General features: G+C 52.0%; 1 protein-coding gene across 26 annotated transcripts in view; it reads right to left on the bottom strand.

The window, feature by feature from the left end:
• Positions 1–23,556, bottom strand: part of CLASP2 (cytoplasmic linker associated protein 2) — a 2,039,150-nt gene that overhangs the window by 262,799 nt on the left and 1,752,795 nt on the right. The window lies entirely within an intron of this gene.

The following is a 23,556-nucleotide window of genomic DNA, read 5'->3' as shown; positions in this document are numbered from 1 at the left end:
TCATTGAGACACATTTCAGCTACCACTAAATCTAGAAAATGTCTACAAGGCAAAATACTACAAGGGCTAATGGTGGAGGGAATGCTACATGAATTAAAAGGTAATGGTCAACACAGTGGAGCTTGGCTAGGCAGCCACACTACCTTGAATGTTTTATGGAGGCTTGGAAGAGACTGGTGTGGGCAGCACCCTGCCAATAAAAAGAGAGAGGAGCTGGCACCTTTCCCTCCCTGGCATGTCCAGTGTGCACTCATCAAACTAACCTGGCAGCCCAGATGAGTGACATCTTTTCTCAACTGTGGGGAGAGTTGGGTCACAGGGGCATATCAGTGGGTATTAAAATACTGTAAGCATCTGGGTGAGTAAAGGCAGTGTTTGTAGTGGGGCCTATGAAGCACGTCCATCCGCCCCCAAAATTAGGCAGCACTGAACAGCCTTGCTCCAGCTGAAGTGGTCGCTCCCCCCTTGGCTCCTGGTATCGTACTCCCCACTGCTGCTCATACTGTGTGCTTTGCTTTGTACCCGTTTCATTCTACTAGCGCCTTGATCCGTTTTTGTAGCGCTTCGTTGTGCATTTGCTTTGTGCTACATTTAACTAGTGCTTGGTCCGATTTTGTAGCGCTCCGTTGTGACGTGTGCCTGCTCACCTCACAGCGCTTCTCTTTGCCTCTGCTCGCATCGCTCTGCATTCTATCTGCGCCGGTGCCCCCTGGTATTATTATTGTGCCTTGATTGTGCCCATAGCATTTTTTACTTCGTGCCCCCAATCTCGGAGCGTTGTTTTGATTGCTGCCATTTTGTGTTGCCTCCAGCACGTCCCTCCCCCCCCCGCTACCGCCTCCCAGCTGCCCCTCCCTCCCACTGATATCAGGAACGTCCCGTCCGGCCTCTTACTGTGACCAGCCTTGCTCCAGCTGAAGCGGTCGCTCCCCCCTTGGCTCCTGGTATCGTACTCCCCACTGCTGCTCATACTGTGTGCTTTGCTTTGTACCGGTTTCATTCTACTAGCGCCTTGATCCGTTTTTGTAGCGCTTCGTTGTGCATTTGCTTTGTGCTACATTTAACTAGCGCTTGGTCCGATTTTGTAGCGCTCCGTTGTGACGTGTGCCTGCTCACCTCACAGCGCTTCTGTTTGCCTCTGCTCGCATCGCTCTGCATTCTATCTGCGCCTGTGCCCCCTGGTATTATTATTGTGCCTTGATTGTGCCCATAGCATTTTTTACTTCGTGCCCCCAATCTCGGAGCGTTGTTTTGATTGCTGCCATTTTGTGTTGCCTCCAGCACGTCCCTCCCCCCCGCTACCGCCTCCCAGCTGCCCCTCCCTCCCACTGATATCAGGAACATCCCGTCCGGCCTCTTACTGTGACCAGCCTTGCTCCAGCTGAAGCGGTCGCTCCCCCCTTGGCTCCTGGTATCGTACTCCCCACTGCTGCTCATACTGTGTGCTTTGATTTGTACCGGTTTCATTCTACTAGCGCCTTGATCCGTTTTTGTAGCGCTTCGTTGTGCATTTGCTTTGTGCTACATTTAACTAGCGCTTGGTCCGATTTTGTAGCGCTCCGTTGTGACGTGTGCCTGCTCACCTCACAGCGCTTCTCTTTGCCTCTGCTCGCATCGCTCTGCATTCTATCTGCGCCTGTGCCCCCTGGTATTATTATTGTGCCTTGATTGTGCCCATAGCATTTTTTACTTTGTGCCCCTAATCTCGGAGCGTTGTTTTGATTGCTGCCATTTTGTGTTGCCTCCAGCACGTCCCTCCCCCCCCGCTACCGCCTCCCAGCTGCCCCTCCCTCGCCCCTCCCCCTCCACCATCCATATATGACAGATGCTCCCGCGCGCAGCGTTCACGCGCAGCGGTTGCGCCCCATGCGCGCCGAAGGTGCGCCAAAGGTAAGCCCGTCTACGCCCGTCCGCGCCTGGACCGCGCCCAGCGCCAGACCCCTTGGCCCTCGCCAACCCACCGCCTCCCGCATTACTTACGACGCCTCCACCCTCTCAGCACTTAACCCCGGCCGACTCCCTAACTGCGACCATGCAGCACCAGGACACACCCATGGACCCTTCACCTGCCACTCCTGCAAATTCACCTGCATCAAGACCCAAACCAAATCCACAAACACCAAACAGAGATCCGACACCAACCACCTTAAATGCATCCTTCTCAACACCCGCTCAGTTCACAAACACGCCATCGACCTTTGGAATCTACTCAACACCATTTCTCCGGACATCGCCTTCCTAACAGAAACCTGGATGAATGCCTCATCAGCTCCAGACATCACCATAGCCATCCCGGACGGCTACAAGATCATCCGTAAGGACCGCACCAACCAAACAGGAGGAGGCATCGCCATCATCCACAAGAACACCATCCGCGTCTCAACCAGCTCAGAAGACACCCTCGCTATCGCCGAACACCTTCACTTCCAGATCCACAATGACCCCAAGACCACACTCAGAGGCACCCTCCTCTACAGGCCACCAGGACCCCGTACAAAATTCAGCGAAGACATCACTGACTTCATCACCCCCTACGCCCTCCCCTCGAAAGAATACATTCTACTGGGAGACCTCAATTTCCATCTGGAAAAGAGCAACGACAGTAACACTACCACCCTTCTGGACAATCTCACCATTCTCTGACTCAAACAACTTGTTAACACTCCCACACACCACGCAGGACACACACTCGACCCTATCTTCACCTCCAGCAAGCACATCTCCTTTACTCACACCACACCCCTCCACTGGACGGACCACAGTTGCATCCACTTCATTTACAGTAAGACCACGATCCACAACCACCCTCAACCAACTCTGTGAAGAAATTGGAACAAAATCACAATCGACCAGATCTCCCTATCGCTTCTTCAAAAACCTCCTGCCTATTCAACGAACCCTAACCAAGCCGCCACCAACCTCACACAATGGTTAACCCAAACCGCCGACAAACTAGCACCCTTGAAAAAACATCAAATCAAGCAAGGAAGCAAGAACGCCCCCTGGTTCAACGATGACCTTAAGAAATCCAAGAAGCTCTGTCGTTCCCTTGAGAAAACTTGGAAAAAAGACCCAAACACTATCACCCAAGCCGCCTTCAAAAACGCCACCCGCAAACACCACCAACTAATCCGAACAGCCAAGAAATCAGCACTCAAAGACCGACTAGACAACAACGCCCACAACAGCAAGGAACTTTTCAACATCATCAAAGAATTCACCAACCCCACCGCCAGCTCCAACGACATCACCCCCTCTCAAGTCCTCTGCGACTCCCTCGCCTCATTCTTCCATGACAAAATCGCCGATATTCATAACAGCTTTGACAACCAACCCGTAAACCAGTCCACCCCACTCACCTCCGAACCTTCACCTCCTCCGAATAACCTTCTCGACTGGAACCCAATCTCCACAGAAGACACCATTCGCCTGATGAACTCCATCCACTCAGGATCCCCTACTGACCCATGCCCCCATCTCATCTTCAACAAAGCAGACTCCATTATCGCACCCCATCTTCGAGACGTCATCAACTGCTCCCTCAACTCCGCCACATTCCCAGAAAGCTGGAAACACGCCAAACTCAGCGCCCTTCTGAAAAAACCCACAGCCGACCCTACCGATCTCAAAAACTACCGCCCCATCTCGCTCCTCTCATTCCCGGCCAAAGTCATCGAGAAAGCCGTCAACAATCAGCTCACCGCCTTCCTCGAAACCAACAAATCCCTCGACTGCTCACAGTCTGGCTTCCGAGCCAATCACAGCACCGAAACCGCCCTCATCGCAGCAACAGACGACATTCGAACACTTCTAGACAACGGAGACACAGTCGCCCTCATCCTCCTTGACCTCTCTGCAGCCTTCGACACAGTCTGTCACAGTACCCTTATACAACGCCTCAGAAACATCGGAATTCAAGGAAAAGCATTGGAATGGATCATCTCGTTCCTCGCAGGAAGAACTCAGAGAGTCCGCCTCCCCCCTTTTAAGTCAGAGGCCACCGAAGTCATCTGCGGCGTCCCACAAGGATCATCACTCAGTCCCACCCTCTTCAACGTCTACATGAGCCCCCTCGCAGCCATCGCACGTCAACACAACCTCAACATCATCTCCTACGCTGATGACACTCAGCTGATCCTCTCACTCACCAAAGACCCAATCACCGCCAAAACCAACCTACATGAAGGGATGAAAGAAGTAGCCGAGTGGATGAAGCACAGCAGTCTGAAACTGAACTCTGACAAAACGGAAGTCCTCATCTTAGGTGCATCCCCTTCCGCCTGGGACGACTCTTGGTGGCCTACGGCCCTAGGAAAAGCTCCCATACCGACGGACCACGCACGGAACCTGGGCATCATCCTGGACTCCTCACTCTTGATGACCAGACAAGTCAACGCCGTCTCATCATCATGCTTCAACATCCTACGCATGCTCAAAAAAACATTTTGCTGGATCCCCACCGAAACAAGAAAAACGGTCACCCACGCACTGGTTACAAGCATTCTGGACTACGGAAACACCCTTTACGCCGGTACCACCGCAAAACTGCAGAAAAAACTCCAACGCATCCAAAATGTTTCAGCCAGACTCATACTAGACATCCCCCGTACAGACCACCGTCTCCGTTCACCTGAAAGACCTTCACTGGCTCCCCGTCAACAAGAGGATAACGTTCCGCCTCCTCACCCACGCACACAAAGCCATATACGAACTTGGTCCTGATTGTCTCAACACGCGCCTTTCCTTCTACACCCCCACCTGCCAGCTGCGTTCGTCCAACCAAGCCCTCGCCGATATCCCGCGCATCCACAAAGCCACCATGGGGGGGAAGATCCTTCTCCTACTTAGCGGCCAAAACCTGGAATTCCCTTCCCATCCACCTCCGCCTTACTCATAACCACCTAGCCTTCAGAAAACAGCTTAAAACCTGGATATTCGATAAGTAAACCTCCCCCCCTTCCTCAAGCGCCTTGAGACCCCCTGGGTATGTAGTGCGCTACATAAATTCTGACTTGACTTGACAGGCATCTTTCACATAGCATACACCAAAGCAGCAGCATTGCTGATTCTGTGCATGCAATGTGAAAGAAGCTTTCAATTTATTTCCTGTTTGATCCTTCTCTTTATTAAGAAAAGAATCCCAATACTTCAGAGTGCTCTTACTCCATCTCAGCTTAAAGGCTTCTTATATCTGTGGGAAGCTGGAATCTTAGAGGCCCCTGAAGATATTTGTGTGTCGGGTTCTAGTTATTTTAAATTGCACCACTGTATGATGCTTGATGGGCCCCCTGCCATTGCCCAGACTTTACAGATTGCACTAGGCTGCTGCTGGTTAGTAGGGAGACAATAATGACAAATTCTGGGCACTAAGCGGATGAATGGTAATCACAATGGGACTGCACATGCACGAGATGCGGGAATTACTGGCATGGTGGGATGAGCAATAAGTTCAAGAACCTGAGACATACATATAACTTTCTGAAGCGGTAGCACCTTGAGCACTTTTCATGGCACTCCGGGTTACCACCTGGAATAAGGAGCAGCCTGACTTACTTGAGCATCAGACATTACAACTCATGGGCTTGCACGAAAACCGAGAAGAACCCATTCCAGGCGGACAAGGAATATATTACCGTTGGTTAACTCTTTGGAATATTTAGCCCCATCATAATTCAACTAGCACCACTGTGGAACATTCTCAGCAATGATATTTGGGTACAAATAGCTCATAATAACATACATTTTCAGATTAAACATTATATCATATAAAGCAATGATAAATGATCCTTTACACATTTATTAGAACACTGCAAATAACGCATTTCAAATTATTATCACAGTACAACATGACATGAGAAATTGTTACAATAAAGCAAGCATTTCATTTTTTAATGATTAAACAAAAAATAGCTAACATTCAGTAACCTTGTCTGAGAATGTAAATCTACTCTGTGATTCAGTAACCTGTGGAAACCCTCTTTTACAGAAACTAACTTGAAGTAAATGTTTCTTGTACGAGTTTATCAATATCAAACATTGCTTTGGAGCAATTCTGGGACACCCTTTACAAAACTGATTAAGCTCCTTGATGTTTCAGGGTATTTGTGTATGCATAGCTCTTTTAGGTCCCACCATAGCCTCTCAATAGGAATGATGTTCTGGACTTCAACTTGGCCATTTCAAATTCCTATGGAACAAATTACCTACCCTCGGTAACGCAATTTCTGGTAGAGACTATCTGCCCACAGATTTCTCACCTTTTTAATTTTCCTATGGTGTCAGACTGGATCTGGAAACTTTTCAGCATTCCCTCTGATACCGGACAGTGGTGCCTTGCTACTCATGACTGACGATGAGTCCCTCCAGAAATTATGTACGGGCTTTATGGGTGCCACTCCTGGGCACGGACGTCCGTTGCTTTTGAGATCATGCACGACTCTAGACGCAGAGTGCCAAAAGCAAATTGGTAGACCGTGTGCAGATTCCTAGAGTTGGGACCGTATTAATGGAGAGAGTCCAACCACGGAACAGGGAGGATGGGAGGGTCGGTGAGGAACATGCGGCTGTATAGAGTCTCTACCAGAAAGAGTGTTACGGAAGATAAGTAACTTGTTCTACTCATCTTCTAGTCGCAGAATACTCATCTTTTGAATAGATAACAAATCAATACCTATTTGGAGGTGGGTCTGTAGATAGACTCGAACCAGAAAGTCTTGCAGAACCAAGCAGGCAAAATGACCCTCCTAGTGAAACTGACTGTCAGGCAATACTCCTTCGTGAACATAGTCAAAGTCAAAAGTTTATTGTCAGCAATTTATGCCATAACAATTAAAACGTTGATATTTACAGCAAATTATACTTAAAACTTAAGCACAGTTCATAAAATACTACAGTTTGTGTATCATCCATGATCTGATGTAAAGTGCAAGTGCAAATGGATAGCATAACAGCACTATTAAAACCAATCAATTCGGTTGAGCGGTCATTAGATCTTACAAAACATACCAGCTATCAAATGCATACCTAGGTGCAAATCAAGTCTACATCTGCTAGTCCGGCGTAGACAAGCAACATGGCCGACATGACGTGAGCCCTACAGCTCTCAGCAAGTCATTGAATTAATCCTCTTGAATCCTGCATGGTCCAGTTCTTAACGTGACAAACACAGTCGTCCCTTTTGACATCGTCATTGTGGGGCACCCGAATACTGTCAACACTTGATGAAAGTTTATCAAAAAGGAGGGAGAGAGAGGCTAATGCTAGGTTCTGCCTCCTGAAATGTAAAGTATAGCACTCAAATCCAACAAGATGGATCATATAAACATAGCCTGGGAGAAGGTTTTTTCAGGGCAGCCTAGATTTTGGGTGATGCTGTCTTAGAAAAGAAAATTGTTTTCTTGAGTCCCCTCACTCACCCAAGGTTGCCTTAGGTGACATGCTACATCATTGGATAACCAAAAAAGAAGGTGAATTCTTGGTCAGTAAAAAACCCAAAAAAAACTATTTTTACACTATACCAAAAATTCATAAATCATTGCAAAACCCAACCGGGAGACCAATTGTCTCGGGAATTGATTCAATATTGGAACCTCTCTCAAAATTTGCTGACGCTTTCCTGCGCCCACTAATACAATCAACCAATACCTATCTAAAGGACACTAAGGCAGCTCTGTGTCTACTAAGAGATCTAAATTTAGACCCAACAAAACACATCATGATGGGGCTGGATGTAGAAAGCCTCTACACCAGCTTACCGCATAAAGAAACTCTGGACATCCTGGAAGAGACCCTTTATAGTTCCACCTGGAAGTACCACACCCCACCACATGTAGTTCTTGAATGTTGCAAATGGGCCCTCACGGAAAATTACTTCCAATTTGAGGACCTTCTATTCAGACAACAACATGGCACGAGCATGGGAAGCACATTTGCTCCAAGTGTGGCTGGACCCTACGTCCACCACTTGGAGGCACAAAAAATTCTATCTCAGCTAAACCCATATCGCCACAACATCTTAGAGTGGAAAAGATACATTGACGATGTCTTGGTAATTTGGGAAGGTGGGGAAACAGAGGCTAACTTTTTCATCAACTGGCTGAACAACCAAGACCCCTTTCTCAAATTCACCCGCTCAATGAGCAGGTCAGAACTGGAATTTCTAGACCTTAATATCTATGCAAAGGATGGCTTGTTGAAAACTACAACACATTCAAACCAACCGCTAAAAATTGCCTCTTGCTGTATAACAGTTTTCATCCGCGTCACCGAAAAGAAAACCTCCCCTTTGGCCAATTATTGCGATTGACGAGGAATTGCTCAGACACAACAGATTATGATGCACAAGCCAAGGACCTGGCTGACAGATTGAAAGTACGACAATACCCGCCAAAAACCATAATGAAGGCAAAGAAAAGGGCAAGGAATAACCACAGGGATGCCCTCCTGGAGACCTACGAGAAAGAGCAAACCAAAGAAACAAAACCAATATGCATAACCACATTAAGCACTGCATCAGACCAAGTGGCAAATTTTGTAAAAAAAACATTGGCAAATAGTCAACAGTGGCAAACTGTGCATACCAACACCAATGTTCTCCCATAGGCGAGCACAAAATCATCTGAGAGACCTACTGGTGCACACTCGCCCAAAAACCAATGACAGAAACAGTCAACAAGTAATCAGTACCTTACCCACAGGCCACCACCCCTGTAGAAATTGCAGTGTATGCCACCTGGCTAGCACCACCAAGAAAGTGGTATTCAATACAGGCAAGACCTGGGTACTGCGGAAATTCACAAATTGCAATACAGTAGGAGTCGTCAACCTCATCACATGCATATGTGACCTACACTATGTGGGCATGACCACTAGGAAAATAAACACCAGGATCTGCGAACATCGCAGCAACATCCGATGCCACCGGGCAAGCACAAAAATGGCAGCCCACTTCAATGAAAAACAACATACTCCTAACGACATGAAGTGGGTGGTCCTAGAACATGTAAAACATTGTGACAATCAAGAACAAGTTCTCTTGGAGAAAGATCAAAGATGGGTGTTCAAACTGGGGACGGACAGTGTGGGGCTGAATGAAAACATACCATGGGGACAATTCATGCGATAAGACTACATCCCAACCTACTAAAGTATCCTACCGCTGTATGGGTAAATCTTTGACATTAAAACATGGGATATCGAAGCATTCAATTGTGCCATCACTTGTGTATTCAACCGTGACACAATGAAGATACACAGGATTGTTTAGAAAAAGTGCACCCTCCCTCACTGACATACATCGATTTTGCCTAAAATAAAATGATTTCTCCGAATTATTTTTCTGCGTTACCTACAGGTCGATAGTGCTACGATGCAGTAGTAGCCACATATACTCTAAGTATCGGTCATGATCTGTGGCCTTTAGAACCCAGCTTAACTCCACCGATAGAAAATGAGTGCTATAAATGTAAACTGACTAGCAGAAGGACATAATTTATTGAAACTCCATCTATCGCCATTGGTATGTTAAATCACTGCCACAAAAAGCGAAAAAACGAGCAGGAGGTGACTAAAACACTATTGAACCTCATAGATGTGACAGACCTACCTAAAATGGCCGCCACCATTATAGCTAACTACATTGCCGGTTCGATCCCCGACCCGGGTAGACCATTACCCTAGAGTTCTTAATTTTTCTAAGAATCCTTTCTCAAAGAAATAATGCCCTCTCTGGTTAAAATCAATACATTGATCTAAATCCAAATATAGAAATGAACAATAATGAAACGTTCGATGAATGACTAAGGAATACACCCAAGATGGCGCTCCTGTGAAGCCAACATCGAGCGCCACCTCCGCTCTAGTGTTGAAACCAATGAACCGGCATTACTTAAGATGGCCCCGGCTTCTGACACGCTAAGATGCGGTCGAGCCAGGGACACATCAGGTTACAATGCCGGAGAGCTGCCTGTAACAAGTAAGATTTTCTAACTTTTTTGCCTCAGCCTGAACCCTCATAACATTGCATCGACATTACGCGCACTCTGTATTTAAACCGGGAGAGCCGAAAAGCAGCAATTGGCAAACCGGTTTGACCGGGTAAACCGAGTTAGCCAGTGAGCTTCCTGTGACTAATAATCCTTTCCCCCCCGGCCTGTACCATAACATCGGCCCTGCGCGCACTCAGTATAAAAACCGGGAGACCGAATAGCAACAATCGGCAACCCAGTTAGATACTACCTCACCCTTAGCGAACCTGTGCATTTGTACTCTCTGGGCAAACAACCTCTCGGCCATGCTAAGAAAAACATGTGATTTCTTACAGATCGATCAACCCGATCGAAACTGGATCTGTGTATATGTGTATTTAATTATGTTTTCTTCCCTTTTCACCATTTAAATTATTTTATTTTCATTTCCCCTGAGCTCATCGGCTACAGCACTACCTACATTTTAGGAACTGTTTTCATTCTATTTCCTAAACAAACAAAAAATAAGTGTCTTATGAGTGAGCGCTAGTGCACAGTCACTCATGAGAAAAGGAGTTGTTCACAAGATAAAACAACCACCACCTCCAATGACAATACAATTGACAGAATAATATATCTGGAAACTACGTTTTTTAACCTACAGGCTACAGACCCTCCACCTGGGCGGACCACAGTGCACAACTTTGCTCTCTAAAAAGTATGTTTCTTTTCCCATAGGACCAGGGAAGATACAGAAAGTTACATGTCGTGTATTGTTTGGTATGAATGTGCCGTTGTAAAATAAGTATATGTTATGTCTATGTTTTTAATCCTTCATGAACAGGACCACTTAGTACGGATGGAACACCACCCACTAATGTTGATAGTCCATTTGTCTTAGGAGCACTGGAGCATGGACCACAGCCTTTTTTCACTTCACAGGCACTAAGCACCATAATGAATGTTCCTTAATGGCCGGCCCACTATGGGCAGGCACTGCATATTAACCTAAGAATTCTTCTTTTTTTCCTATTATACAGATACTGTCGGTACAAAGTTAACCATATGTATATTGATCAGATACACACATTAGGTGTGTCTTTGTGATTTTGCCTTAATATTCAGGTTGATTCAAAGGAGTGGCATACATGGGGCTGGCCCTCATGTTGTCCTGAAGAAAAGGTGTAGGGGACACCTCGAAACATGTCGACAAAATACCAGGGACTATAACAACATAACAGTTATTGTTTCCTTTATCCAACCCCCTTTTTTAACATACCAACTAGAGGCAAGAATAAAGAGTTGGCTTACTAGCTAGGTATTTTTAACTATCACTCGTCACCACTCCACATCACACACTGCACTACACATAGCTTCACTAATAGTGCTCCTACGTATCCCTCGCAAGTCGTAGCACGCCCCAAGCAGTAGATGCTTGTGATGGCCCCAATGATGAAGCATGTCACCTAAGGGCAACCTTGGGTGAGTGAGGGGACTCAAGAAAAGAATTTTCTTTTCCAAGACGGCACCGCCCAAAATCTGGGCTGCCCTGAAAAAACCTTCTACCAGGCTAGAGCCATATGATCCATCTTGTTGGATTTGAGTGCAACACATGATGAAAGCCTGCTATTGAAGGTTCCGGCCTGTGTGAATCAAACGAGCCGTGCGGCAGAGAGTAAGCCACGGCCTCCAGTGTTGAGAGTGATGCCGGACGCCTGACAGCCATAGTGGGATCTCTAATTGGTGCTACTTGCCCACAAGCTGGTAAAGGGTCACACCGACGCTAGAAGAGGGGTGAGGAGGCCCTGCTGGGTGCTGCTGCTATCAGGAGACGTTCGGGCGCCAGTGTGAGGCTTCAGCCCGGTTTCTCCTCGGCTAGCAGCAAGGCACCATGAGCACTTACCGGGTCGGCAGATACTGGGGCAGGAAAGAATCGGTCCCCTCCTGGAGCACCCATGAGCCTATAACTTCAGTTGCGGAGGACATCGGAGAGGGGCTGGCCCGCTGCGGCGCTCTGTTGGCGGCATCAAGGAAGCGACCTTGCAGGCCGGTGAGATCCTGCTGTTACGGGCGCAGGCTAGTGACTGCTGGGGCCTGGAATTGTTGCCGGCGGGGGCCAGTCTGCATCAAGAGCCAGCTGATTATGGTACAGTGAGCAGCGGTGTGTTGCGTGTGGCACCTCAGCAGCGGCTGAGACAGAGTCCCTAGGTCACACTGCCCCCAAACTTCCCAGTGCTCATCCTGGGTATGCTGTAACAAATCTGCACATCCTGGCCTTGGGGTCCTGCAGTGGCCCTAAACTGGTGGACCTGTAGGCAGTAGTGCGGGGGAGGGTGGTACAGGGCAACACCTGCAATGATCCCTCGGCAACCTAGCTGCTTTATACTGGAGGGGGTCAGGGAGCATGCCTCTGATGGCCCCATCAGATGCAAGATTTCTGGCAGGGCTCAGGTCACGCTGCTTGGTTAGCCCAGGTGGGGCTCATGTGTGCTCATTGATGCGCTGGTGGCCTAGTGTGGACGGCCTTGTCCCTGACATGGACTACCCAATCAAGCTGCCTGCCAGGAAGGTACTATTGTGGACCCTGGCTCTGGAGTTCACCACCGGCTCTTCCTAGGGATGGGAGACACTGCCAGTCATCACTGCAGCCGGACTACAGAGAATGTGATTGGGAACCCAGTGGTGTCCCACTACCCTTGAGAACATGTTGGGGCTTCTTGGGGCGCACTTTGCTCTGCACCTACCTCGGGTCGTCCCACCCAATGTGGTTCTGCAAGACGTGAGGTGGGGCAACTATGGTGGGAGCCCGGATCGTGAAGAGTGACACTGCACCTAGGAATGGTGGGTGTTGTGGGGCCCCATAAAGGAGGAGGGTTGGTTCGCATTGACTGCCTCTATGACAGTGGGTTGTTGGCTGACTGGAATTGGTGACCCTGCGGAGGTAACTTTGGCGCCATGCTCCCGATGACCTTGGCGATAGATGGAGCCTGTTTGGTCAGAGGACGGGAGGTAGGGGGATAGATCTCTCAGGGCAACATGGGCAAGGATGAGCCAGCTTGTTAGAAGCTAGCAAGCAGCTTCACTCAGTATACCACACCTTAGCACCCCACCCAAAGAATAACGCAGTAAGAGCAGGTGTTCCACTCCTCATTTTCAATGTACCACAGGGGCAGTCTGTTCTGGGTTGCAAGGGGGTCTCGTTCTCCCTTACTTATATTGTATTATAATTGAATTTATATATAGCGTACTACCCTTTATGAAGGCCGATGTAGGTAGTCTATTTGTCCTGTTGAGGGGGACACTGCATGAACGTGATCTGACCATTTTGAACACGTATGCCCGGAAAAAGGACGAATCCATGCTCTTTCCTAATATCCAAGGTCTGTCAACACATGATGTTGACACACCTCTCCTGTGGCTGGGCTACTTTCATTGTATACTGAATGCAGACTTTGACAGGGCGCCACCTAGGGTGAGTACCAAACCTTTAATGACAACGGTGCGTCGCGGAGAGTGATGCGGAACCTAGGCTTTGACACTATTTAGCAGATGAGCAATCCGACGCAGTGGATGTACACCTGTCATCCAGCCACCTATAAAACTTATAGTAGACTGGATAGGATATTGGTGGTGGACTTCTCGTGGGTGGAAGACATAGAAGTGACTCACCTGGCGCATATTCGGTCAGATCACTCTCTGGTCAGCTGTGTCGTGGAGTGGGAAGCCTCCGGGTGAGAGTATCAGTCCTGGAGGAAGCCAGACGACATCCTGGAGGACCTGGCCGGTAGGCAGGCACTCTCAAAAGCATTGTCAGATTATAAAAAAGGTCAACTGGGGTACCATAACTAGTAGGGCCATGGAATGGGAGGCTCTAAAAGCGGTCTTGAGGGTTACTTGTATGGGCTTTAGCTGCAGAGTGCGTAGGCAGCTACAACAAGAGCTCGGCAGAGAGGAGGATGTACTGGCCTCACTGCAGGCTGGGGATCAATCTCAAACAGGCATCTGCAGAAGGGAGCAGGAAGTGCGTAGGCACATAGTGGATATATGGGACAGACTAGACAAGTATACACTTGTGCAATACAAGCAGAGGCTCTACAGGGAAGGATATAAATCGGGGTGGCTGCTGGCATTGATACTCCGCAGAGAGCAGCCGCTTCCGCTGACTACATACTTGATATCTCTGAATGGCACTATAGTTGCCTGGAGGTAGGCCCTTGCCGAGAGCGTACAACAAGACCTGCCCTCCCCGGGCGTTTTTTGGTGAAGATGCGGGTGCAGGCAGGGGAGTGGACATTCCGGTTCAGAACAGCAGAGAGGCACTGGCTAGACAGGGTCCCCAGAGGAAGGCTGCCTGGATTTCCCACCACCCTCGAAGCAGCCCTCGCTGGGGTAGAGGCCCTTGTTCCTGTGACCTGCGCAGGACGGCTGTGCAGTACAGCACGTGAAGCAGTTGGCCTGCCTTGACATTGATGACAGGGGCTGGGCCTGAGCTCTGGAGACGGGAGGCTGGCGTTCGTCACCCTCTGTGCTACAGTGAGAAAGCAGCGTGTGCAGAGGAGACAGGGTGCGGCCTGGTTTCCCTCCTGCTGGGGGGCAGACTGAAGAATTGTGCTCTGTGAGGGCAGTTTGGCATGCTGACTATGAGCTACTGCTGAACCCCTGAGGTGAGAGTGGCTGTGGTGCGGGGGCTGGGGCGGACAGCAGCTGGAGGCCTGAGTTTGGATCGAGGGTTGGGGCGTTAGGGGACACAGAGGTTGAACGCTGGGGATTTGCAGAGTGGCCTGTTGGGCTCTTTGACTGTTCATCGCTGCATCTCAGCTCTGAGCCTGGAGCCTCTCAACCCAAAGAAGCAAGACTTGCTGTTTTGGCCCTGGAGTGCCCTCCTGGTGCGATCTACGTCGCACTGATATAATCAAGCGCAGCACCCCAAATGAACCGACCCTTGTGGCTCTGGAGTCTAAGCAAAATCTCGTGTTCCTGGTGGTGGTGGCTTGGACCTTAAGCGGGGCTCTGCTCGCTCCAGCTTGCCTGGGCAGCTCTTTAGTGACACATCCGTGTCCGGCTCAGGCTGAGGCTTTGTGAACCATTTCAGAACCTGCAGCACTGAAGTACTAGAACCACTCGCCTTCTTTAACCATTTGGGATATTCTTTCTCAGTCTTACAGATATATCGTTACTGTAGGTAAGTAACTTGTGCATCTGTAAGAAACAGGTTAGTATTAGATTCCTTACCTTAGAATAGATACCCCAGCAATACCAACCCCGGTGGTGGGTCTGCGAACCAATGATCACACCAGAAAGTCCTGGAGAATGGAACGGCCGAAAAAGCCATCTCTCCGGACTTGGATGTCCAGGCAGTAGTGTCTTGCGAACGTGTGCAACGAGGCCCACGTAGCTGCCTGACAGATGTCCTGCAAGGGGACTCCCCGGCCCAGGGCAGTAGTAGCCGCCGTAGCCCGTGTGGAATGGGCACGAAGCCCCACAGGAGGCTCCTTTCGAGCCAAAGAGTAACAAGCCTTGATGCACAAGAAGACCCATCGAGAAATGGTTAGTTTGTGCACCGCCTGTCCCTTCTTAGCGCCCACGTAACCAACAAAGAGTTGATCATCCACCCGGAACTGGCGTGTGCGATCCAGATAGAATGAGAGCGCACGTTTTGGGTCCAGACGGTGGATCCTCTCTTCCTCTTTCGAGGGATGCAGAGGCGGAAAGAAGGTGGGCAAAAAGATGGACTGCCCGATGTGGAAGGCTGTGACTACCTTGGGCAGGAAAGAGGATCGCGTCCGCAACACAACTTTGTCCGGATGGACTGAAAGGAAAGGAGGCTTAGAAGAAAGGGCCTGGAGCTCACTCACTCTCCTGGCAGAGGTGATGGCAACCAGGAAAGCGGTCTTCAGAGTAAGGAGGCGAAGAGGACAGTTATGAAGTGGCTCAAAGGTATCGCACATCAGAAAAGCTAGAACACGGTTCAAGTCCCACTGAGGCATCACGAAAGGAACTGGAGGAAACATATGAGTGATGCCCTTCAAAAACCTATTTACAACCGGGGACTTGAATAAAGAGGGCTGATCAGGTAGCCTTAAGAAGGCCCTGTTTGTTGCAGTACCACATGGCGGTGGTGTTGTCCGTGAACACCTGCACTACACTCCCCCGGACAGAGGGGAGGAATGCCTTCAGTGCAAGCCCGATCACCCGCAGCTCCAGAAGATTGATATGGAGCTGGGACTCCGCCGGAGACCAGAGGCCTCTGATCACCGCCTCTCCCATGTGGCCTCCCCAACCCTGGAGGGACGCGTCCGTCACAACTACGTGCGCCGGTTGGGGTAGGGAGAGGGATCTGCCGCTGACCCAATCGCAGTCCGTGAGCCACCACTGCAACTGTCTTGCAGTGCCCTCCGAGATCAAGACATGGTCGGACAAGTTGCCCTGATGCTGGGGCCACTGAATCTTCAGGTCCCACTGCAGAGCCCGCATCCGCCACCTGGCGTGATGCACCAGAAGGATGCAGGGGGCCATCAGCCACAGAAGCCGCAGCGTCAACCTGACCGAGACTAGGGATAAAGGCTGAAAGATCGGAATCAGAGCCTGAATATCCCAAACCTGCTGTTCGGGAGGATAAACCGGAAACTGCACAGAGTCTAGAACCGCTCCGATGAAGAGGAGCTTCTGAGAGGGACAGAGTTGCAACTTCGGCACATTGATGGAGAACCCCAGCAGGTGCAGGAGGTCGGCCGTCGTCTGGAGGTGGCTGACGACTGTCTGGGGCGAGCCCGCCTTCAACGACCAGTTGTCGAGGTAGGGGAAGACTGAAACCCCTAACCTGCGCAGATGAGCTGCGACCACCGCCATCACTTTCGTGAACACCAGTGGGGCGCTGGTAAGGCCAAATGGGAGCACGGTAAACTGAAAGTGCTCGTGGCCTACCGTGAACTGCAGGTAGCTCCGGTGGGCTGGCAGGACGGGGATGTGGAAATAAGCGTCCTGCAAGTCCAATGCTACCATCCAGTCTCCCTGGTCCAGGGCAGCTAAGTCCTGAGCTAGTGTCAGCATCTTGAACCTCTCCTTCCGGAGGAAGCCGTTGACGTTCCACAGGTCCAAGATAGGGCGTAGGCCCCCTTTGCCCTTCTTGGGAACCAGAAAGTAGTGGGAGTAACAACCACACCCTACTTCTGGCCCAGGAACGCGCTAGATGGCCCCCTTGGCCAAGAGGGCCGCAACTTCCTCTCGCAGAAGATTCAAGTGATCCCCCGACCCGCGGTAGTACTGCGGTGGCATGGCTGGAGGGGTCGCCTCGAAGGGGAGGGAGGAGCCCCTTCGGACGATTTGCAGCACCCACCTGTCCGATGAGGTGAGGGCGAACCCTGCCCCCCACTGGCCTCATGTGGGCCTGAAAGCTCGGACTAGGAGGGCTTTGAGGCGGATGCTGCAGGGGTAGATGTGGACTGGCCTCGCTGTTGTCCCCGGGCCCCGCCACGGCGGTTACCACGTCCGCCACCGCGCTGGATGTTAGTCTGCGGCTCGTGAGTGGCAGGACGTGTGGGGGCGCCCCTTCCTTGACCACGAAAGAGGCGAAAGGCAGCAGACCGACAGGCCCAAGGACTTGGCCGTAGCCCTGGTGTCCTTAAAACGCTCAAGCGCACTGTCTGCCTTGTCGCCAAAGAGGCGACGGCCATCAAACGGCATGCCCATAAGGGTGTTTTGGACATCAGCCGAAAAGTTGGCGGACCTCAGCCAGGCGTGGCGACGAATCGCCACCATGGTTGCCATCGCTCTACCCAGCGAGTCCGTTGTATCCAGCCCACATCGGATGGAGTACCGTGCCGCATCTCGGCCCTCCGCAAGGGCTCGGGCGAGTTTAGTCCGGGCCTCCTCCGGACATTGTGGCAGCACGTCCGCGACCGTGTCCCACAGAGAGTGGGTATAACGGGCCGTTACACCCACTCTCTGTGGCCAAGAGGCACGTGGTGTTAACGGACCGAAACCCCAAACTCAGTGAGGAGAACATCTTTTTGCCATACTGTTCGTACCTCTTGGATTCCCGATCGGGGGGAGCCGTCGGGAATGCGGTCTGGGAGTTAGAGGCCTGTATGACCAGGCTCTCGGGAGTGGGGTGGGTGGACAGGAAGCAAGGGTCGCCCGGAGCCGGGCGGTGGCGTCTGGCCACGTTCCTATCTACAGGGGGACCTGTAGCGGGCCTGGACCAGGTGCCCAGAAGAACGTCAGACAAGGCCTCATTAAACGGCAACAGAGGCTCCGAAGAGCTTGCTTGCGGTTTAAGGACCTCAGTGAGGAGGTTAGTTCTCACGGCCGCGACGGGGAGTTCAAGGGATAATGCCTTGGCCGCCCGCGTCAACACCACACTATTGGAAGCCCCCTCCTCCGTAGCCACGGTAGGAGGGGAGGCAAAACCAGTGTCTGGCGAAGTGTCCAAACCACTGGCATCCCCTAGCTCACCTGCCCAGTCCTGATAAGACTGACACTCACGTGCCAGAGGATCCTCAGACCCCTCCCAATCCGCCTCGCCACCCATCTCCTGGTACTCAGGGTCAAATGATGGGGTCGGATCATAGAAGAAAAATCTCCCATCGGCGTCTAGCGACGCCGCTCCGGCGTCGGAACCGGACCGAGGGGGGACTGGGGACGACGTCGCCCATGGACGGCACCGGAGGCCACACCCTTGGGGGCCGGCGCCGGCGAGGTCGTAAGGTCAACCGGCGACGACCCGGATCCGGATCCAGCAGGGCCCTGCAGCGCCGGGACCGAAGTCGCCGACGGCGCCGAAGCCCCCGGCCCGCTTGGGCTCCCAGTCGGGGCCGCTTGGCCCGAAGGCGCCGCGGATCCCGACGGAGGAGTGAGCGACCTCATGGCCGTGAGGAAGGCGTCAACCTACTCCGGCGTCGCGTTCTGCCCAGGGACCGGCGGGTATGGAGCAGGCCGCGACACCCGCGGCTTGGTGTCGCCCGAACCCGCGTCGCGCGAGCGTCGGGGGGGATTCGGAAGAGCGATGTCGCTTCTTTGACTTCTTGTGCCTCTTACCTTAGGACTTGGAGCTCGAGGAGTAATGACGATCCTCCGAGCCATGATGATTCCGGCCCCGCGACCGGTCCCTCGACCTCCTTCGGGACTGGGACGCCTCTCCGACCTCTCATGCCTCTTACCTGAGGACTTGGATCCCGATGACCGATGTCCACTCCCGGCGCTGCGAGGACTCCGACCCCGCGACCGGTCCCTCGACCTCCCGTGGGACCGGGACCTGGAGCGGCGCGGGGCCGACTGCCGGAGCTCGAGGCGCTTGCGGGACCGCTTCCGCCTAGCCTTCGACGTCAAGGCCTGGCAGTCGGGGCACGACTGTCATCGTGGTCGGGCCCCAGGCAATGAAGACACCGGCGATGGGGGTCGGTAACCGACATCAGTCGGTTGCAGTCGATGCAGGGCTTGAACCCGGGCATCCCTACCGCCACCGTCAAAGTCGTTCGACTTCAAAGAAAGATCAAAAATGATTGAAAAAGTTTAGTCAAAAATTGACAAAGGGTACCACTTTTTACGGATCGGCGCTTGCTGGCGTGGAAAAAATAGGAACTGACGTCAGCGCGTGTGAGAAGTTGGCCTGATGTGCAGTGCTCACTATTCTAGTGATCACTATATATCAGTCCAAACAACCCTTATTGATGATTGGTTGTAAGTCAACCTTATAGACCAGCTATCCTAGTAGCATGGATACGAGCAGTCTAAGGCTAAGACTCTAGAGGGCGTGTTAAGCCAGCTGTTTTACCATCACATTACCCCTTGAACACCCAGTGAAAGGACACCACACAAGTGTTATGAAAATAAACAGTGTATTTATTAGAATCACAACAACCCTGTACTCTTTATGAGGACAGGGTGCTAGGCACACAACAAAACTCTTACGAAAATACTTAAGTTAGCACGGTATACACAAATGCCCGAGGGGCACGAAAAACCATATACTTTAAAAGTGGAATGCGAATTACTAGCAGGTAAGTAGCAGTTCTAATAGGCTTTGGAATCGCTAGGACTTGACTAGGGAATCGTTAGATTACTTCTAGGAGACCTAGGGGACTCGGGTGCAGAGTGTGCACTCTCATGCGGGATGCGGGACAAAGTCTATGGAGGCTAGTAAAGGCAAAGTTAGTGTTCACGGGCGAACCCGACCTGGTAGGAAGAAAACGACAGTGGATCCTGACCCTAGGATAGTGAGGCTATGCTGGGACACCGAAGTGCCAAAGTTACCTAGCCCAGGGGCTGCAGCTGCATAGGTCTGAAAAGACGTCGGGGATCTCGTTGCCGGACCAGGAGCCTGGAAGAAGGAAGTTGCTGGCAGGCGACCAGTGAAGAAAAGTTCGATGGATCCAAGCCTGGATCAAGGAAGAAGAAAACCTGAAAGCAGAGGGGACCAAGTTCTTGAATCACTAGCCAGTGATTAAGTGGGCACCAGGATGGCACCGGGCGAAGTCACCGCAGTCAGGTGAGTGGGCGCTGCTGGGCTCTGCAGTCTCTCGGACCAGGAGGCGTTGTCGGCGACCAGGATGGAGGTGCGAGCTGTCCCACGAAGGTTCTTGCTGTCGACGTCGCTGGACCCAGGATTGGACAACAAGTCTTGGCAAATGCAAGGCTCACGCGGTGGACCTAAAATGGCGTCTTGGGTGGACCAGGAGGGTCCAGGGTACTTCTCCAATGGAGGGAAGCAAGGGCCAGTCTGGAGCAACCAGACCAGCAGCAGAAATGTCGTCGGGCGTCGTCGGGAAGGCCACAAGCCAGCGGGCTAGTAGCCAAACAACGCGGTGAGCAGCAAAAAGCAGAAGGGCCCCACGCAGATCGTGGAGATGCTGGGGGGCTGCTCTTCGGTGCTGGAGCTGCTCAGGGTGGGGGCTTCTCGGACCCCAAAGCACTCACCAGGAATTCACTCGGCGGGCTTGCTGGAAAGAAGTCGTGCAGTCTTGAAGATGGCCGGTCCCTCGAGGTCTCGTCACACCCACGAATCTCAGCGTGACTGATGATGCAGGTAGAGGTCAGAGGTGCCAGGGAAGCCGGTTCTCGTCGAGCTGGGCAGTCGGATTCCGGAGGAAGGACTTGCAGCAGACCGCAGTGTTCTTAGATGGTGCCTGCGGGTGCAGGGTGACTACTCCTTAGTCACAAGGGAGAAATCTTAGGAAGAAGTCTTGAGTTCCTTTCGTGGAAAGTAGTTTCAGGATTCAAAGAGGATCTGATTTGGAAGGGGGCCAGTTCCTACCTTTATCCTGTAAAAAGGGGCTGGCACGCGACTAAGTCCTGCCCTATGGGTGGGACTAGGAGGGGGGTGGTTACACCCACTTCCTTGGCGGGCTTTTCCCCAGCACAGGGTCTGGAGTGACCCTGGAACTGGTTCCAGCCAGCCTATGCACAGTGAGCACCGGGGTGCCACGTGCAGTCACCTTCCTCTAAAGCCCTGCCTACCTACAATACACAAAACCCTGTCTGGGACGGTGCTGGCACCGCCCCTGGCAGGAAACCCTTTGTCCTTATCTCCTGCTCTGGGAGGACTCCCAGCAGCAGGAGGGCAGACTTGTGTCTCGGTGGCAGCATCCATTTTGTGGAGCTGAGGCTCTGTTTGACTTTAACCGGGGTTAGGGGTTACATACATGTCGTGTCCCTCTAGAAGGGTGGAATGCTAACCCCGTCGCCAGAATTGGCGAGGGGTTAGTATTCCAATTCGTATGACACCTTACTCGACATGTTTTGATAAAGCGATACCAGAGTTGGCATATAACCGCGAGGATTATAATGCACTTAAGAGTATATGGTATGCGATATCATGGAAACGGCTAAGGGATGGATCCCGAAAGCCGCAGACAGGCTCAGCTCATGCCAGAGCACCATCTCACACGATTCCAAGCACTCTGCCTTCAGGATTGTTAAGGCCTGCCATAGGAGTGACTGATAGGAGATCTGTGTGTCCATTTAGGGTTAGATATAGGTATACTATATCTAAAGCAAAGGGTGAGTACACCACCTTGCCCCAGCTGTCGTGCAGCCAGTTGTGTCAGTTTTAGTTAGTCAGCCCAGGGGTGGCATAATACATGCTTCAGCCCCTGGGAGACTTCTGGGTACACCTCAGCCCTGGGTACAGGGACTTGGAGAGGGCCCAGTGCCAATTCAGTACCTGAGTACAATTTGGATAGAGAGAACAGCTAGGCTGTGGGTCTGATTAGCAGGCCCACAGCCAGGGAAAGTCGTAAACCAGTGCAGCAAAAAGCAAAAATCTGGGTGATCATAGGATTGCAGACCCTACTCTCCTACAGCGCGCGAGAGCGGCGTCTAAGTACTTCGGCGACGTCATCCCGGCGCCAACGACGCAGATGACGGACGCAGAGCCGCAGACGCCGCCTACCGACACGCAAGGGTACTGCTACGCAAAAGTTTCCAGATCCAGTCTGACGCATGGGGATATTCTAAGGTAAGGAATCTAATACTAACCTGTTTCTTTCAGATTGGGGCGTGGCTACGCAGGCGAACGCAATGGCCGCCTGATTGTAGAGCTCCGCCGTTCAGGCTGAAACGGAAGACATTCGCAGGTGATCCGACACTGCCTGGGGTCGGAAAATGCTTGCCTCCGTTCCCGGAGGCCACGGTGTGCTGATGGCTGCAGTCTGAGACCTGGGGACGGCGTGGACGCTGAAGATCGCGGAGGGGCGGTGAGGCCTGTCGGGACTCGCCGGACGTGAGCCCTGTCGCGCCGGAGCGCCTGGTGAGTCTCCCTCAGGGCCCCCGCGCCCCCCCCTTGGCATTGGGGCCGCTGTGGTGCCCTCCCCGATCCTTTGCTTGTCCCGGGTGGGCTCCTTTGGTGGGGGTTTTGGCCCCCGGTGCTGATCCGGACCTTCGGGCCTGGTCCGGCCTCGGGAGCCGGGGCCTCGGTTTTTTTGGGCCTACCTGGGCTGGGTGGTGGCGGGCGGGGACGGCGGGCGGCTGGCCCTGGGTGCGATCGGGGGGTGGCTGGGGGCGCGCCGGGAGGGACTCTCGGGGGTCTTTTAGGCGGTCCCGCGTATCTGCGTCGGGTGGGGGCACTACATCCTCGCCCCCACCACTGCATTATAAATGCGGCGCACTCCTGTCCCCAGAATTGCCTGCAACAGGGCTCCCAGTGTCGATCCCTCGCCTTCACGATCAGCTGGATGTGAGATTGGCCCACCTTCTGCAATGAGACGGAGAGACCCTACGCAGAAGAAGCTCAGCTTCGACAAACCCCCCCTCTGCTCGACCAACGACCTGCCTACCAAGCCTGCTGCGTCAGTTAGCCCTGCGCCATCGACAGATATGGCTGGTATGGTGGCTGAAATGCTGGGCAAGATGCGAGCGGGGTTCAAAGCCATCGACTCCCGCTTTGACGCCCTTGATCAGAAAATGGCCGAAATGGGCGCGAAAATCCAGACTCATGATAGGCGTCTGGATGTGGCTGAATCCCGAGTTTCTGATCTGGAGGATGGCGCAGCATCCACGCTGAAAAGACTGGAGCGGGTGGAGAAGATCCTTAAGGATGTCGCTATTAAGAACGAGGATTTGGAAGCGCGCAGTAGGCGCAATAACATTCGTATTA

Source organism: Lissotriton helveticus, chromosome 4_1, assembly GCF_964261635.1.
Source record: "Lissotriton helveticus chromosome 4_1, aLisHel1.1, whole genome shotgun sequence".
Classification (NCBI taxonomy): Eukaryota; Metazoa; Chordata; class Amphibia; order Caudata; family Salamandridae; genus Lissotriton; species Lissotriton helveticus.
The sequence above is the reverse complement of the archived record's forward strand: the minus strand, read 5'-3'. Positions and strand labels throughout refer to the sequence as shown.